Below are 20,041 nucleotides of genomic sequence, written 5' to 3'. Positions count from 1 at the left end.
TTGTACACAGAAGTACCAAGTCCGCCGCTGTAATGGAATAGCAAGCAGCAGCCTCACAACCAGAAGACAGAAGTTAAAGGTATTTGAAGACTGATTTTTACGTACCCGGGTGACTCGTGAGGACGGGGACGGCTTCACATCAGCAGTCACCTGTGAGCGGGGATGAAGATCTGACAGCCGAAGAGTGGCAAGTTGGAGTCCGTTGTTCGAGTCCGGGTCACTGGCCTTCCCCCGCCGCGCCGCTCCGCTGGCCGACGCACAACACACGCGGCCGCATAGAGAAGAGAAACACTGGGACGCCACATCCAGGGTATCATCATCCGATTCACGACTTCGTTCTCAATAATTAAACGGGCCGCTTCACGATGCGCGTCTCCAGTCAACTGGGCGAGACGGGGACACGAGATACACACCGCCAGACGTAATCAGGCGCCGCCGCCACCGCTGCCGCAGCAGAAGGCTTCGCAAACGACACAGTTGCCGCTCTCCCAGCCAGAACAGTCCAGTAAGAAAACCATTGTTCAAGACTTTCAATAAAAGTTATCTTATGTAAAAATGCTGTTTCATTCTGCCTCATACTTGAGCCAAGGAAGAACCCACCCTGCCTATATGTTGTTAAGAGAGAAAAAGTAATTTGTTTAGTGTTTTTCACCCTGACATAATGCTTTAGATTCAAATACCATTTGCAGTAATGCTCATCCTGACAATTGACTAGCATCAGAAGAGAAAACCCAGTTACAATACACAATGCTGGTGACTACTTTGAAGGTCAGTAAAACTTTGAAACGCGTATCTATTTTGTACGAGCTGTAAACAAGTAGTTGCCACTATTAAAGTTCCAACACTCGTACATCCCTGTCGTTAATCGAGAAGTTTCTGCTTCATGCGGCAGTCCGCAAAAGAGGCCTTCCCGTGCCAGAGTACGGCGCAGCGGTAAGAGGTCGGCAACACCGCAATCCTGTCGGCAATTCGTCTCTGCAGCGGAAGTTGGCCGCAGGACGGCGGCACGGGCGCCCTTGAAGGGTGCAGTCCGCCATGGTACGGCCAGGCACCGCACGCGAACCGAACCTGGGCTACTGCGGCGTCCCCACCGAAACACGCCCTGCCTCCCCGAGTCTCGCGATTTACGAGCCGGCGATATTACCGCCGTAATGCGCGCTGCCGCGGAATTAGACCGTCAAAATACGCCTGCCTAGGCCGACTGTCGGCGAAATAAGGCTCGCAACGACTTCCCCGAAGAGGTACGGGAGAGCCGGGTGCGGAGGAAGGGGTGGAAAAATATCTGAGTCGGCAAAAGGTTTTCAGCGGAAACCGTGGCCATAAAAATGAACTTCGGGCTATACATAATACTGGGAGAATATTTCGGAGTGAATGGGTATATGTGCCGCCAGAGAGAAGTACTTTCCCTTATATAGAACCTGCGTGACTGTGACGTCAAGCGAGAGGGCTCGTGTGTTATTCTGCCGGCACTGGGAAGCGGGCCAGAAACTTATGAAACCGAGGAAAGTAGGAGGAACTGGAAGTCGCGGTGGATGCTGGTATGGCAAAAAAAATAATAACGAGAAACGAGAATTGATCGTACCCTCACCTCTTCCTCTACCGCCGTGTTATTCCTCGAACATGCAAAATAACTATTTTTATTCTGAGGTGTGTACAAAGTTTCTGCTGAAAGTTCGGCCAGACTAAACTAACCAGTGACGAAATGTGCTGTCATTTAAGTCATTTGTCGCAAAGCTTTAGTCAGCCAAAATGTTGACTTTCTTTTCTAGTCGTCACCTGCCTTAATCTGACATTTGAACTGGCTAGCAGTGAAAAATAAGGTGACTTACAAGGAAACATTAACTTGACCTCACATTTTAAGGAGAAAAAAGCGCTCTTGGGACCGAGCGAGGTGGCGCAGTGGTTAGCACACTGGACTCGCATTCGGGAGGACGACGGTTCAATCCCGCGTCCGGCCATCGTGATTTAGGTTTTCCGTGATTTCCTTAAATCGCTCCAGGCGAATACCGGGATCGTTCCTTTGAAAGGGCACGGCCAACTTCCTTCCCCGTCCTTCCCCAATCCGATGAGACCGATGACCTCACTGTTTGGTCTCTTCCCCCCCCCCCCCCCCGCCCCAAAAATAAAACCAACCAACCAAGCGCTCTTGGGAAGATAGCCGGCCGCGGTGGCCGTGCGGCTCTAGGCTCTGCAGTACGGAACCGCGGGACTGCTACGGTCGCAGGTTCGAATCCTGCCTCGGGCATGGATGTGTGTGATGTCCTTAGGTTAGTTAGGTTTAAGTAGTTCTAAGTTCTAGGGGACTGATGACCTAAGATGTTAAGTCCCATAGTGCTCAGAGCCATTTGAACCATCTTGGGAAGATATCAGCCGGAGCAGTCGATCAAGGGCAAAAATTTGGACTATAATTCTGATAGTACGCAGTCATCAATTCCTTAAAATACACCTTTTAAATTTCCTCGCGCCCAGGATGTTTGCCATTCGCTCCACCCCACGCTAGCTCCCTAACGCAAGAGCGCAAAGTAATAGACAGTCAGTTCACATTGTTTTCATTCGGTTTTACGACTAATAATGTAATTACGTAGAACATCAGAAGCATTAAAACCACCATCTTAACTTTTGGCTATTTTTTATTAATCCAGGCCGGCCGCGGTGGTCTAGCGGTTGTAGGCGCTCAGTCCGGAGCCGCGTGACTGCTACGGTTGCAGGTTCGAATCCTGCCTCGGGCATGGATGTGAGTGATGTCCTTAGGTTAGTTAGGTTTAAGTAGTTCTAAGTTCTAGGAGACTGATGACCACAGATGTTAAGTCCCATAGTGCTCAGAGCCATCTGAACCATTAACCCAGTCTCGAAACTTTTTGCAACTGACAGGGTACACTCAAGACGATGACTAGCTAGTAACAAGCAACGAAACTCTTACCCCGTGTATCAGCTTTTTCATTAAATCCATCGTGTTACAAAGTCCACTTTGATTACATCGTGTGGCAGGTTCAGGTTCAAGTGGCTCTGATCACTATGGGACTGAACTGCTGTGGTCGTAAGTCCCCTAGAACTTAGAACTACTTAAACCTAACTAACCTAAGGACATCACACACATCCATGCCCGAGGCAGGATTCGAACCTGCGACCGTGTGGCAGGAATAGGCCGAGAATTTGCAGAAAATGACGCCGAACAGTGCTACGCCTGTAGTGCGACCTTTACATCTTCTGTAGGTGGCTTTGAGCACTATGGGACTTAACATCTATGGTCATCAGTCCCCTAGAACTTAGAACTCGTTAAACCTAACTAACCTAAGGACATCACACAACACCCAGTCATCACGAGGCAGAGAAAATCCCTGACCCCGCCGGGAATGGAACCCGGAAACCCGGGCGTAGGAAGCGAGAACGCTACCGCACGACCACGAGCTGCGGACATTTTGTAGGTATCTGATCAAAAGTTCCCCCAACTGAAGTTCCACTTCCGCGCCGTCACAACTCATTACCGCCTGTCACAAGCTAGGGGTAATTTAATCGCGAGCTGAATTACCTGCGGCGAAATCTGCGCTGCAGCGAGCGGCAGTTGGCGCACAGTTATTCCACATTTAGCCAGCGTCGTAATGAGCTGAAGAACGCCGGCGCGAGTATCTGTTAATTGCCAACTTGGCACGTATCTGCCGGCGCAGCGCGACGCCCGACCTGCTCGTGGCTGCTAGGCGACAGCACTCAGCGATTGTTTACTTCGCGTGGGGCCGGAAGTGGATGGAGGAGTGAGTATTACAGCTGACACGGGACTCGCAGCTCGAAGCGTACACAAAGGACGGAGGGTAAACAGGAAACTTCGCGACGAAGATTGTAATCTAGACGGTAATTAACAGCTCTGGTGTCTGAGGATCTCAGATACAGAACGGGAGGCGCAGAAGCTTCTCTTGGTTGTGACGTGAAAAGGTCTTAAAATTGTTCAAGTATAGGGACAAAATATACATATACAGATCGTAACAGGTATAACTGCAGATATTTGTATTGGTGGCTGAGGACGGTGAACTGAAATACATTACATCAGCATTTACATCATTTGCAGACAAATAATTACATGTATTACAAGCTCTATGTTTTTAGTTTGAGTAGTACCTCTACATACTGCGGGCTTTCAAATAACTACGCACCCTCTGACTCAGGATTGAAATATTAAAAGTTTTGTCTGGTTTCGTTGTCTAGGAGCTATGGTATGTAGTTACCGCATTACAGGGAAAATACTGCTGACTCTACAGTATACGATACGAATACACACATGAATCGAATGGTCGAAGGTTTCTATCACTCGGCAATTGCGAATTATGAATGTAACATACAAATTTATAAATGAAAGACTGCAATTAAATAAAATCTGCAGGTAATATCTTAATGACTTTAAATGATGAGTACAATAGTAGAAGTACTTTTGAGAATGCGGTATACTTCTGCAAAACACTTAATGGTGTCGATGGTCCAGCACTTAATTAAAATGTAAGTTGAATAACAGGGAAACAATAGATTCCTACAGCACGTAATTAGTTCTGAACAACAACACAACTCGCGAGATATTCACTTCTAAACGTACACTACGTCTTCACTGTAGAAGCCACGGAAACCTCACAACTGCGCAAGTCGGCACTCCAAAGTATTTCTATCTGCCGCGAACACGCGCAAACCGTTCCACTCTCCAAATCCTTCCCGCCACTGTGCGTCCGTCGCGCCATCCAGCACCTCCCGTGTCGAACTGTCGCCGGCCGACGTGGCCGAGCGGTTCTAGGCGCTACAGTCTGGAACCGCGCGACCGCTACGGTCCCAGGTTCGAATCCTGCCTCGGGCATGGATCTGTATGATGTCCTTAGGTTAGTTAGGTTTAAGTAGTTCTAAGTTCTAGGGGACTGATGACCTTAGAAGTTAAGTCCCATAGTGCTTAGAGCCATTTGAACCCGAACTGCCCCACCTCCAAAACTGCGCTGTTCTCTCTCGAAACGATCCTCCTCCCCCACTTCCATACAGTCTCATTAACGAGCGCTGTGATTGGCTACAGCGATCCCTCCATGTCTCCATGCCAACGCACACTCAAAAACATAATGAAACATATCCGAAATAGTGGATTAACTGTTAAATACTTGAAATTAAATAAATATTCCTACAGCTGGACCATAAACATGCTCTAACACACAATTTTAAATACATAAACAATTAAATAAACATATATCAAAAGAAAAGAAGCATAAGGAAGGCGAGAAGCCTCATGTTTCTGTGCTTTCTAAAACACGGTACGTATTTGACCAGTTTCTTCATGAATAGCATATATCGGGTATCAACAAAAACATATATGAATCAATATATTTATAAGCATGCTGTTACCGTTCTTTCGTGTAACTGTGGAGTACTTATGGCCTGTCGCGATCGATAGTAATCGGCCACTTTGACCTGCAGCAACTCATGTACTATTTGAGTTACATGCCTTTAACTCATACAAATTTAAGTTTACACTAATAGCTATCTAAAGACAAGGCGGTCGACAATATCGAATGAAGCGTTTATATTTTGGAAATCTGTTGCTGGCTGTTACTTGTATAATTTACCGTCAGATACTAAACTTTAAACTAATAAAGATATTGAAAATCTGATTACACCATCAGAATCGTCGTGCAAATAATAGTAATGTACATGTTTCTTTTTGAGGTATCATGATGATTCATCTGGCTACTATTAATTTCTACACGAACTGTGAAATGTCTGCCACTAAGGTGTCACAATGTCATTCATCTTTGGCACTCCCGGCATAGACCCCCTCTCGTCCGGCCAACGTTCGCCACCACGTGTTTGCTGCCGGGGCCTGGCTGGCCGAGCGGCCCGTGCGGCCACGACAACTTAGAATATTTTTAAAAAATGGTTCAAATGGCTCTGAGCACTATGGGACTTAACATCTTTGGTCATCTGTCCCCTAGAACTTAGAACTACTTGAACCTAACTAACCTAAGGACATCACACAACACCCAGTCATCACGAGGCAGAGAAAATCCCTGACCCCGCCGGGAATCGAACCCGCGAACCTGGCGCGGGAAGCGAGAACGCTACCGCACGACCACGAGCTGCGGACGAATATTTTCAGGGCGTCACAATTCGCCCGTTACCTCATAATACGCATGGCACAAGCAAGCAAGCCACCTGGGTAGGAAGTCATGTACTGAAGTGTGGACGCGTGAACGCAAAATAGATTGCCTATGCTGACAGGCATAATCCATTTTCCAGTGTAGTTATGACTGCACAGAAAACATCAGTTAGTAAATTATGTGGTGTGTTTGAAGGAAGACTGTTCGACACACAGAAAAAGCAAGTTAAACAATTATGTGTGTACATATTAAGGTACCAAATATAGAAAGTATCTGAAATGATACCCAATACACCCCGTGTACTGCAAATAAACCACATATCGAAGAACAGTTTTATGTTCATGGCTTTAGGTGGCTATCAAAGGTGCTTCGCTGTGATGTTAACACACAATAAACGCATATCTGTGAAGTTTACTGATTTCTGTTGCATATGAAGTAACTTTCACATGCTGCTTTCAATGGTAGAAAATCGACAGATGTAAAGCTAAATTCAGGAGTAGCCTAAGGAACTGTAATAGGAATTTTATTGTTCACAATATACAGGCTATTAGTGGTATAAGTGCAGATATTTCTATTGATGAATGAGGACAGTATACTGAACTACATTGCATCGGCATTTACTTCATTTGCACACTAATAATTACAGATATTACTTGATGTATGTTTTAAGGTTAGTTATTACCTCCAAGTACGTGTGGCATAAGCAAGCTATTAACGTTTTTTTCCACTGGGCAGGAGGTCAGGTATTGAAGTGTGGGCGCGCGAACGCACAATGAAAACATAAGGTAGTGAATTATGTGATGTTTTTGTGGAAAGACCCGTTAGACATAGAGAAAGAAACACCTCACACGCTGAAGTCAGGACATCTTAAGGTACCAATTATCACAATATCTGAACCTATACTCCTAAACCCTGTATGTAAATGACCTAGTGGATAACTTCAGAAGATCCATGAGGTTTTTCGCTGCCGATGCCGTTGTATATTAGAAGACTATAACGCCAGAAGATTATAGTGAATTGCAGGAAAACTTGCAGAAGATCGATGAGTGGTGTTAGGACTGGAAGTTGACAACGTACGTAAATAAATGTAATACAGTCCGTATAAATAATCGAAAAAATGCTCTGTTGTACAAATACGCTACTGATGACAGATCACTGGAAACTGTAACAACCGTAAAATACATAGAAATAATCATCTGGAGACACTACACGTAGCAAACTGTACGAAAAGCAGATTTCATGCTTAGATTTGTTCGCAGAAATGTAATTCACCCACGAAAGAACTGCCTCACAAAATAGTGTTCGACCGATTTGTGATTATTGCTCACAAGTCTGGTACCGTTACGATGTGAGGATAACAGAAGAGATAGAGGGGATACAGCGAAGAGAGGTGGGCTTCGTCACAGAATCGTTTACTCGGATAGCACTACTGAGAGGTTCAAAATCAAATGGCTCTGAGCACTATGGGAGTTAACACCTGAGGTCATCAGCCCCCTAGAACTTAGAACTACTTAAACCTAACTAACCTAAGGACATCACACACATCCATGCCCGGGGCAGGATTAGAACCTGCGACCGTAGCGGTCGCGCAGTTCCAAACTGTAGCGCCTAGAACCGCTCGGCTACTACGGCCGGCAGTACTGAGAGGCTCAACAAACTTCTGTGGCAGACGCTACAGGAGAATCGGTGTGCATCACGCAGAGTGTTACTATTGAAATTCCGAGGAAGTTCTGTAAGGTGCGTGTGTGTTAAAAAGCAGTGCACTAGTGCTGGTAAGGCCCTGAACCTTAAGCTACGTAATTTGTATATCTTATACTCCAGCAAAACAGTTTGGAAATGCAATCTGACCCGCCTGTTTAATACACTGCCGGAAAAAAATTCAACACTCTCAAAGGCTGTGTCCAGTGGTACCACGATCAAATATGTGCATGCTGATGGGTTGTAGTGTTAGTGTTTCACTTGTCGCGGTCATCGGTGATGAGATGGCGCTTAGTAGGCCCTGAGTTTTGTCTCTGTAACCAGTACTGTACTGAGTCTAGAAGTGAACAGTGTTCATTCTAGACTAAAACCGTTTCCCACCTACAAGTACGTACTCTTGTTGAAGATCTTTAGCCATTTGAACGGGGTCACATTGTGGGCCTGCAGGAAGCTGGGTGGACATATCGACAAACTGCTGCATATGTTGGGCACTGATTTCAGCTGTGGTCTGTGGAAAAATCCCAAGTGTGAACATCCAAACAAACGCCCCATAAGCCGCTGTATAGTTCACGGTGGAGGGTACATCGTAGCAGGATTATCGATTTCCTTTTACATCGCAGTTTTACCCACTGATCGAATAAAAAAAGATGATTTTCTACATACCTCCGTGTATGCCCTTATACCCCTTACGTTTCGCGAGAAATATGTCGTCTTTTCCACGAGGGTTCCTCGAGCTTTCTCTGTTCAAATGGTTCAAATGGCTCTGAGCACTATGGGACTTAACATCTTAGGTCATCAGTCCCCCTAGAACTTAGAACTACTTAAACATAACTAACCTAAGGACATCACACACATCCATGCCCTAGGCAGGAGTCGAACCTGCGACCGTAGCAGTCGCGCGGTTCCGGACTGAGCGCCTAGAACCGCGAGACCACCGCGGCCGGCCTTTCTCTGTTGAACAGTCGAATGGAGTAATCCGTCGAAATACGATCCTACTTCAACTGTTAAGTCTATGTGTGTGTGTGTGTGTGTGTGTGTGTGTGTGAGACACAAAGAGAGAGAGAGAGAGAGAGAGAGAGAGAGAGTGAGTGAGTGAGTGAGTGAGTGAGAGAGAGAGAGAGAGAGATGATTTTTTAACGTTTTCATATAAGGAACCTTTAGCCCAAAATGTGGAATATAGTCTCTATAGTAACACGCGCTTTCTGCGCATTCGGGTATCATAAATGAAACACTAGAATACTGTAGTTTGAAAAAGAACCTTTGTTGACAGTAGGATAAAATAAAATACTGCCAACCGTATCTGTGGCTTCGCTACTGTACAGTACATACCCTGCGTGACGACCATCAACTTCTTTACATAATGTCCCAAAACGAACCGTTTTGTCTGATTCTCTGTAAGATTCCACGCTCCCCTCTGATGGTATAAAACTCCTGCACTCGCTGGCGTTGAGAACATAACGGACGTTACACAAACTCAGAGGAAAAAGTCAAAAGGTATAAGGTCAGCGGGGACACAGGCCAAGAGATTGGGCATCCCCTTCCAATTACTCCTCGCCTGAAGTTGTCTGTGAGACATGCTCTAGCCCAGCGAAGAAAGAGCACTGGAGCACTACCATTCTAAAACTGCAAATTAGTGTGCAGTTTCGAGAGAACGTCCTCGAAAAATTTTGGCAAGTCATTGTCCAGAAAGTTCAAATACTATGCACCATTAAAACGATCTGATAAGATGTGTGACCCATTAAGGTGATCTCCAAGCTTTTCAACACTAATGTTCACTGAGAATATCACCTGGTAACTTCTCATACAGGTAGTAAGTGGTTTTCCAACAGCCCAGTAGTGGGTGTAGAAACTTTGTTTCACACTATCTGAGCACCCAGTCTGGCCTGGGTCTGAATTTACCTCATTTTCTATCAGTTCCTCATTTCCTTCCGACTCTCACTGTCCATTTCCTCCGACCCCTCTCTCCGTACATATCATCCTTCCATTTCCCTCTGTCCAATGTGCCCCTCCTCTTTCTCTCATTTAATCTGCTCCTTCTTCCTCTGTCCATCTGCTCCTTGCGCCTCAGTCCATCTCATCCACTCTCTCTAGGTCCATCTCCTCCTTACTGCCTCTCTCTGCCCATTTCATTCTCCACTCTTCCTGTCCATCTTCTCCTACCACCTCTCTCTGTCCATCTCCTCCTCCCCCATCTCTCTGTCCACCTCATCTATTCTCCACTCTCTGTCCATCTCCTCCTGCCCTTGTATCGGTCCATCTGCTCATCCCATTCCTTTGTCCATCTCATTCTCCCCAAGTCCATTTTCTTTTCCCCTCTCTATTGCTAATGCATCAAGAAGGCCAGGAGGGGAAAGCAGTAGGCACCCGTTGAGGTGAAGAATAAAACATAGTTTAAACTATATGAAGTTTCAATTCCGTAAAGAAAGGCAGGCCTGGAGAAGCCGCCGAGACTGAATGGGCAGCCGCCCAAGAGAGCAGGTGAGGAGGGCGTCTGATCGGTTTGGAAGCTGCCAGCAGAAGAGAGCGAACGGCGTGTCCGCTCCTGGCAGCTGGCCTCGGTTCCACCCCCACTTGACCACCTGTAAGCCTCTCTATTGGTTGGTCAGATCGTAAGACGCGTAGTTCGGTAGCGTTACCTCGTCAGCAACACGTGAGTTTAGCTGCTGATGGTTCAACACGTGTATTTCAGGGTGATTCTAGCCGGTTCTGGGCAATGTGACTGAGACGCTGCAGCTTACCGCCAGACAGAAGGCACTGACGAACATCAAGTGAAAAAATAAAAATCAAACTTTATACTAATAAAACCACTCAGTATCGGCCCCCACTGTACACTATCTTGCCTGCATCCTCTTTAAGTCCATCTCCTCCTCTATCTCTCTAGCCACCTCGTCCTTCCCCCTGTCCCTCTCCACCTCCTCCTCCCCCTCTCACTGTCTATCTCCTCCAATCCCTCTATTTGTCTATCTCCTCTTCTTTCCTTTCTCTATCCATATCCTCCTCCCCCCTCTTACCCCATCTCTCTTCCCTTGCTCTAATAATTTCTCTCTCCATTTCTCTCTGTCCATCTCCTCGTCCCCCCTTTATCTCTGCCCATCTTCACTTTCCCCCTCTCTATCTGTTCATCTCCTCCTCTCCGTTCTATCTCTCTATATTATGTCCCTCCCCTCCACCGAAAAGAAGGTTGCTAGTTTTTACATTCACAATATTTCCATCCAGATAGTAAGTAAGATGTGTACTAAGTTTAGCTGAATTGGATCCATGGGTTTAGAAGGAGATTTTCAACTACAGCTTTGCCCATGTATGCAGTTGGCACATACATTTCACATATATTTAACTTATTTCACTCATATTTTATACACATTTCAGCTCTATCTCTAGCGAATTTCGCCATGTGATTTCGTTTCCACCCAGCTTAATGTTTACGACACCGTATATCCCGAACTAAGAGTCGTAAAACAATATGATTTTGAAGGTACCTCCAGTGGTATATGTGGAATCAGTCTGCGAAATGTGTTGTGATTAGAGTTAGTAGTAAAGAAGTAATAAATTTAAATGCCATGCCTGATGCGGCAGATTTACTGCATGAACAGAGCAAATGTAGTAAGCGATAAACTATTATTCATTCATCAGTTTGCGTCAGCGACAGAAAGTCGGGTAAAGGTTTGAAATTATTTGTAAAGTTTGTTGGAAGTCACTAAGTGTTCTCATTCTCAAATACTGGATGAATGTAGTCTGGCAATTTGCGTGCCCTGAGCTGAGATACTTGTTCATCCCCATTCCCACTACTTTGGGAAGCAGGTCGTTCTTACTCCCACAGTGGTCCTTCCCAGACAGTAGGTGATACGTGTTGCAAGTCTGGTTGCAACCGATCCACTCGTTCCAAGTCCAGAAACACCCTGATGAAATCCAAATGGAATAGCAAACAAGGACACAGAGTCCCTACACACGAGGAACGGGAAGATGGAAACTTTATAGGCTATGCCACCAACATGGCGGCCGTCTTGAAAGCCGCCATCTTGCATTCAACTCCAAAATTTCAAATGGGAATGTGGTCATGTGACATATCAAACAGGTAGAGAATTTCAACAGAAAAACAATGCCGTTGTTAGTTTAAACATAGCTTTGTTCACTCTCGGATTATAGCTGATTACTCGCGGTAGTAGTGGGACGCTTGGCAGCGTGAGTATTACGTACTGAGAAGTCATGAAATGGAGTCTGAAACGGTGTAAAGTGACTATCCCATGCCTGATATGTTAAATGTGTTTAACTGTTAGGTATCATTTACTCATGCTAACGTTTTAATCATTGTTTCCTTATTTACAGGTTACAAAATGTCCTTGACACATGAAATCATCTTGATATCAGGAGGAAGAAGCACACGGGTCATTGCTGAGGATTTCAACAGTCATCACCCAATCAGACAGCCCATCACTCACAGCGCAATTGCCAAGCTTTTGGTCAAATTACGAGCAACAGGTTCTGTTGAAACGTCCCCTTTTTACAACAATTATACCAGACTGAGCTTAAACTGACATACAATATTTTTAGCGCAACGCAGTCTGACTTTCAGAAATCCCTACCAAAGAATGGCCCTGACTAACATTAACCTATGCATTTCACAAATCGCTTACCTCACAAAAATCTTGGTTACTCGAACTACTGCAATACAGCGAGCGCCACTACTGCCAGCTAAATAAAAGATTCAAACTACGGAAGGCACTAACTACTGATAGGCATAGTTAGCAAATGAAAGATTTTAATAGAGAACAAACAATGCATTTACCTTAATAATCATAATATACACTCCTGGAAATGGAAAAAAAGAACACATTGACACCGGTGTGTCAGACCCACCATACTTGCTCCGGACACTGCGAGAGGGCTGTACAAGCAATGATCACACGCACGGCACAGCGGACACACCAGGAACCGCGGTGTTGGCCGTCGAATGGCGCTAGCTGCGCAGCATTTGTGCACCGCCGCCGGCAGTGTCAGCCAGTTTGCCGTGGCATACGGAGCTCCATCGCAGTCTTTAACACTGGTAGCATGCCGCGACAGCGTGGACGTGAACCGTATGTGCAGTTGACGGACTTTGAGCGAGGGCGTATAGTGGGCATGCGGGAGGCCGGGTGGATGTACCGCCGAATTGCTCAACACGTGGGGCATGAGGTCTCCACAGTACATCGTTGTTGTCGCCAGTGGTCGGCGGAAGGTGCACGTGCCCGTCGACCTGGGACCGGACCGCAGCGACGCACGGATGCACGCCAAGACCGTAGGATCCTACGCAGTGCCGTAGGGGACCGCACCGCCACTTCCCAGCAAATTAGGGACACTGTTGCTCCTGGGGTATCGGCGAGGACCATTCGCAACCGTCTCCATGAAGCTGGGCTACGGTCCCGCACACCGTTAGGCCGTCTTCCGCTCACGCCCCAACATCGTGCAGCCCGCCTCCAGTGGTGTCGCGACAGGCGTGAATGGAGGGACGAATGGAGACGTGTCGTCTTCAGCGATGAGAGTCGCTTCTGCCTTGGTGCCAATGATGGTCGTATGCGTGTTTGGCGCCGTGCAGGTGAGCGCCACAATCAGGACTGCATACGACCGTGGCACACAGGGCCAACACCCGGCATCATGGTGTGGGGAGCGATCTCCTACACTGGCCGTACACCACTGGTGATCGTCGAGGGGACACTGAATAGTGCACGGTACATCCAAACCGTCATCGAACCATTCCTAGACCGGCAAGGGAACTTGCTGTTCCAACAGGACAATGCACGTCCGCATGTATCCCGTGCCACCCAACGTGCTCTAGAAGGTGTAAGTCAACTACCCTGGCCAGCAAGATCTCCGGATCTGTCCCCCATTGAGCATGTTTGGGACTGGATGAAGCGTCGTCTCACGCGGTCTGCACGTCCAGCACGAACGCTGGTCCAACTGAGACGCCAGGTGGAAATGGCATGGCAAGCCGTTCCACAGGATTACATCCAGCATCTCTACGATCGTCTCCATGGGAGAATAGCAGCCTGCATTGCTGCGAAAGGTGGATATACACTGTACTAGTGCCGACATTGTGCATGCTCTGTTGCCTGTGTCTATGTGCCTGTGGTTCTGTCAGTGTGATCATGTAATGTATCTGACCCCAAGAATGTGTCAATAAAGTTTCCCCTTCCTGGGACAATGAATTCACGGTGTTCTTATTTCAATTTCCAGGAGTGTATATAGCAGTTCATGACAAATTACAAACTTCGCCATCTCTCTCCCCACATCCACCACTGCTGGCGGCTCACCTCCAACTGCGCAACGCTACGTGGTGTTCACAGCCAGCTGCCTAACACTACAATGGCTTATGTAAGTAGGCTGTTTAGGTTTTTTTATTGGTAACGCCACCTCTGTATGAAAATCACTGGCTGTGCTGTGTGCAGTCTGTGGCTGCTTTGCATTGTTGTAATACTCGCCATTGTAGTGTTAGGCAGCTGGCTGTGAACAGCGTCTAGCGTTGGGCAGTTGGAGGTGAGCCGCCAGCAGTGGTGGATGTGGGGAGAAGATGGCGGAGTTTTGTAATTTGTCATGAACTGCTATATATATTATGACTATTAAGGTAAATACATTGTTTGTTCTCTATTAATATCTTTCATTTGCTAACTATCCCTATCAGTAGTTAGTGCCTTCCGTAGTTTGAATCTTTTATTTAGTTGGCGGTAGTGGTGCTCGCTGTATTGCAGTAGTTCGAGTAACGAAGATTTTTGGTGAGGTAAGTGATTTGTGAAAGGTATAGGTTAATCTTAGTCAGGGCCATTCTTTTGTAGGGATTTTTGAAAGTCAGATTGCGTTGCGCTAAAAAAATATTGTGTGTTAGTTTAAGCACAGTCATGTATAATTGTTCAAAGGGGACGTTTCATGACTGCACACAGCACAGCCAGTGATTTTTATACAGAGGTGGCGTTACCAATAAAAAAACCTAAACAGCCTACTTACATAGCCCCCATGCCCCCACAAAAAATTTTACAAATTGTTTTGGGCAGTGGCCAATAATGATTTGAAAAAAAATTTCATAATTACAATAACAAAGAAATCAAATGCACTCACTTATGATACAATGTTGGTCAAAAGCTAAAATTTTCTCACAGTCCATAAAGACAGTCCTAATCATTCATCACAGTAACCTTCCAGTGTTTTTCTCAGAGTCTGAGCAGTAAAAGAGAATGCACACGGAAGTAGTGGATTTCCATGCAATCTTGAAGAAGTAGTGTTGTCCTTCCAACGGAAAGACAGTGCTGACTCTTGACATGCAGACAGGTATTGGTCCACAACAGAACAAACCCACAGCAGAGTCAGTCGAAGTTTTGAAGAATATTAGTAGGTAGGTCATCACAGAGTAGACCCACTGTAGTCCTGGTAGAGATTACAGTATTGGTGGGCCACCAAAGATGCAGACCCACTGCAGTCCTTGTAGAAATAATGGTACTGGTGAGTCAGCAAAGGTGTAGACCCACTGTAGTCCTCGTAGAAATAATCGTATTGGTGGGTCATCAAAGATGCAGACCCACTGTAGTCCTTGTAGAGATGGCCAGCAGCCATGTGCTGCGACTGTGTAGGTGCACAATCACCATCGAAGAGTCTTGCAGACAATATAGCAAGTCCATAAACCACCACTTGTGCACTCACAAAGTTTGTGGAATTGTCCTTAGAACCAGCAATGCTGTTAACCAGTCCCTTGCTGAATTATTAACACATGTGCAACCACTATCAGTCCCTACTTCTCACATATTGTCCATATACTATGACCAACAGAAACGTGTGCAGTGAAATGGAACTTACAAGTTATTTATTTTGATGAACTGGTGTCAATTACAATTTTATAACATGAGAATACAATTACAAAGGTACAAAATACATCATTAAAGAACATAACAATACAGATAACATTTGTAGTAAAACAGGCTTTACAAAAGAATAGAAATAAACATGTACATCAGTGTTACAGGAATTATGACATAAGTAAATATATAAAATAATGAGAATAGTTTTCGAAACATTAATTTCACACTTGAGCATAGAAACAGAACAGAATTAATAATGTCTATTCATCTTTAGAAAGTGAATAACACATTATTCATGCAAATTATATTTGAGGATAACAGTATTCCTCATCATAGTGAATGTACCTTAGTACTAAAAAAATTCCACAACATAAATCGTATTAGCTAAACACATAAAAACAGGAAGAACACAAATACACAAGGGAACACAAACACATAGCGGAATAACAGAAAGGGAAAGGACAGGGTTTGTTTTACCGCAGTATCTTGCAAACAAAACTTTCTTTGTTCTTGGAGATCTCCCTTCGTTCATCATTATTCCCAAAAAGTCCTATCTATACCTCTTTTCTGTATTCTAACCATATTTCTTTCAAAATAATTATGGCTCATTATACAATACTCATTTTGGCCCAAATCTTTTTCATATAACTTCTCAATGCATTTTTTCCCTATTGTCCATAATCAGTTTCTTATATAGTCTACCCCCTCTTAAGCTAACATTTGAGCTTATATGCTAAACTAAGGGACGAGGCAATGCAGCAGCACAAAACAAGTAACACAAACATCAATGACAAAAAATGCAGATTTGCAAAGCAAGCAGCATAAATTACAACTAATATAAGGCAATGAGCAGCAAACAAGAAAAATAAATCAGTAGTAAACTGGCTTAGCAGAGTAACACAAATTAAAATTCAGTAGCACTATGCCTGGCAAACAGCAGCAGTAAATGCTATAACGTATACCTAAGCATGACAAAGCTCAAGCAGAAAAACTAGTACACTAAAGATAACAATGCAGACAAGGGAAATGTATAATCACATCTTAATGTCTATGTAATTAAAGTGGTGCACCACAACTGTTTCTACAAAAGAAATTACGAAGCGCTTGAAAAGAAAATTATGAATGCAGTTCCTGTGAAGGTAAATGTCTTTTTGTGCACCCTCATTTTTTAAAAAAAATTATTATTTACTCGATCTGTAGACAGAAAATATTTATATTAGTACATCTATAAAATTTTATTTTAACCAATGCTGCAGTGCAGCTAGAAACTACAAATTAAACGAAATGAGCAAATATATACATAAAGCAAGCCATATGGCATTTCTCTCAGCTAGCAAGACAATAGATGTAAAAATGTTCCTCGTCATGTCATTAGGCAATTTAGTAAATATCATAAATTAAGAGCTCCACAGTGTAATCATATGTTATCAAGTTCGACCTTGTCGTTTTTCTGATGCTTTCTACAAAGGAACGTCAATAGCGAGGATAATGGCCTCCCTTTTTTTTTCCACCTGTGCCTCTGGAAGGCGCACGCTAATGGCTTTTTTCAAGGCGACTGTCGCCCAGCTGGGTGCCCACGACGCATTAGGTGCAGGTGGTCACTTAACGTTCTTACCGAAATATTTACGACACCAGTTTCCGCTACAGTGACAGTCTCATATGAAAATTTCACAGGTCGAAAATTTACATTACAAATGTGTAGAAACAAAATCCTGTAAATATAACAGTGTCCAAAAAATTTTCGTCGGCATTGTGGTACATTCAAGCATTTACACACATTTCATAACTCTTAAAGTACAATTCTTGGTTTCCAACATCCTGTTCCACAAATCAGAGTCCCTAACCACTACTCATTATTCCTCACCTCATTATACATATACATATTCATCGACACTTCTTCAATATTTCATCATGAGAAATACGTAGCATAATAAACATTCCTCAACAACATAATACACATCGTCGTCGTACTAATATCATAACACCTCAGTCAAATCTCAAAAACGTTGTAGCTTTCTGCAATAATTTCAAACCCTAAAAAATTTTCTCTGCTCATTTCAATAGTGTCATCTACCTCAAACGTACTTTAAAAATCATGATCGCATACCAAATACATCATTCAAAGCTCTCGTAGTATCACAATGGTTCCGAAAAGATATGAACAGTTCACAAAGTACAGACAAAATACAATTTCGTAAGTGTGAAGTTATCCAACTGTGTAATTGCGTAAACATGTGTCACTGATGTAGTAAAAAAAATGTTTATCTCTCAGTTAAATGATCAGATAGCTGTGTAATTTGTGTGTTAGAGAAATATGGTACCGATGTGTAAAGATGTATAAGCAAATACCATATTAGCTAGGGCTCCTTGTGCTTGCCAAACACATGGTACACAAAGTAAGCGTATACCCCCCTGAGGATTAATGTAATTATACCCTCAGGTGTTACAGATTACAGCAATGGAATGAAATATATCACGGGAAACCCTTGTATCATTGTACTTCAAATATCTTAAAAAATACATGTTTTAAGTGCGAAAGTAATCACTCAAATACGTGTCCTGTAGCGCTAAATGTGCGTCTTGCTGTAAGATAATTCTGTGGAACTGTCGTAGTTATCGTCCTCTGTAAGCAAAGTTCTGCTGAAGTCAATGTACTTACCTCATGATAAACAAAAGTGAAATGCTTTGCGTATAGATATCTTAGTTATTACGCTTATTGCAGTGATGAAGAAAGTACTGTGCTGTGACGTATTGTTGTACACCACAAAAGCAACATTGTAAATTGTCACTCATTAGTAGTGTCGTGATAAAATCGTGTAGCTGTCACATAAACTAACCTCTGTGTCATCTGGTATCTCACAGAAAGTACTTTAAATCCAGAATGTATTTTCAAGTAAACCAAAATGTTGCATTAAAATCTCATTAGCAGTACTGGTGAATGTTCTAAGTATGTAAGCCTTATAGTCGTTACATAATCGTGCAACTAACAAGCAAGAATGTACACACACAATAACACTGTGACGTCTGTTCACTATCACAATGCAGTGGTAATTTCTGTTTAAATAAGTTTTCTTGGTTCTTGACTGGATATTTAACTTCAAACATTGTTGCATGGTAACAGTTTCTAAGTCTGACAATGCCTACTAGAAATGCGAAGTGAAAAGTTTTATAGCAAAGACTCAGTTAAAAAACAGATTATCTTTCAATAAACGGTTTTACATGTGAAATGTGGTGTAAACCTTTACTCTTCCTAGTGCACAGAGTTTCAACTTCAAAGCAATTATCATGTTGTATACATCGGTAAAGAATGCTAAAATTTTTCTCAAGGCTAGCGTCTTATGTTATTTTTCTCGGAGCCAGCGGGCGCACGCGGCTGCCTGCTGTGCGAGTCGTCTGTCTCTTTGATGGCGCGCGTCGTTATTGGGATTTGGAGACCGAACTTCTACAAATTCACCTTGACGAGGGGGCCCTACCGTGTTTGAATCCCGCCAGTTGTGATGCAACTCAGGTCTGTCGTTACGATTATATCGTCTGTCGTCATGTCGGTAGATTCCATAGTTTCTTTCTTGTCGGTCACGTGGTGGAGAATTTTTCCCTGAATCATAACTGTGCACCGAACTGTTGCGTCTGAAGTTACTGTGTCACCCTTGATAATAATTATTTTGGTTCCCAAATTGTATGTTTCTCTGAGTGTCTCTGTGATAGTCATTACTACGGAAATGCGATCTTTCTCTGTAACTATTATTACTCTCCCAGTGGTTGTCATACGGGTGGTGTCTGTTTCGGTCACGATTTACGTTGAAAGAATAGCCTTGTCGTATCCAGTTATTATTTCTTTCATCGCGGAATTGTGACAGATGTGACCTGTAATTGTTGTGCTCCTGTTTCCGCGTTCCCCGATTGTCAGTGTCAATTTCCAGTTCTTGTAACAGTCCCTGAAAAGCCTCAATGTCTTCTTTGCAACGTCCTGCTAAAATAATATGTCATAAATGTTCAGGTAATTTGATTAAGCAAATGCGGATGAGTTCTGAGGGGCTGTATGGGTTTGACAGGTACTGATTCTTGTGCAACATGTCTTCATAATATTTCACAAGACTGGAGAATTCAGATTGTTCGAAATGTTTCATCATTATGATGCCATGTTTTACTCGGTCCTGTGTGGCTTGAGACCAATATGCTGAGAGGAAGGCATGGTAAAATTCTCCTTCACTGTGGCAATCGTGAATGACCGATCGCATTCTTACAGCTGGTTCATTCTCTAAGTAGCCACACATAAATTCTAATCTGTGTTCTAACGACCAGTTGGGAGGAAACCAATGAGAGAATTGATGGAGCCATGCTTGTGGATGAATGTCGTTGCCAGAATTCTTAAATGTTTTGAATTTACGTGTAGTAATGAACAGCTTATAGTCA

This window comes from Schistocerca piceifrons, chromosome 4 (assembly GCF_021461385.2).
Source record: "Schistocerca piceifrons isolate TAMUIC-IGC-003096 chromosome 4, iqSchPice1.1, whole genome shotgun sequence".
NCBI lineage: Eukaryota > Metazoa > Arthropoda > Insecta > Orthoptera > Acrididae > Schistocerca > Schistocerca piceifrons.
Note: the sequence above shows the minus strand (reverse complement) of the source record.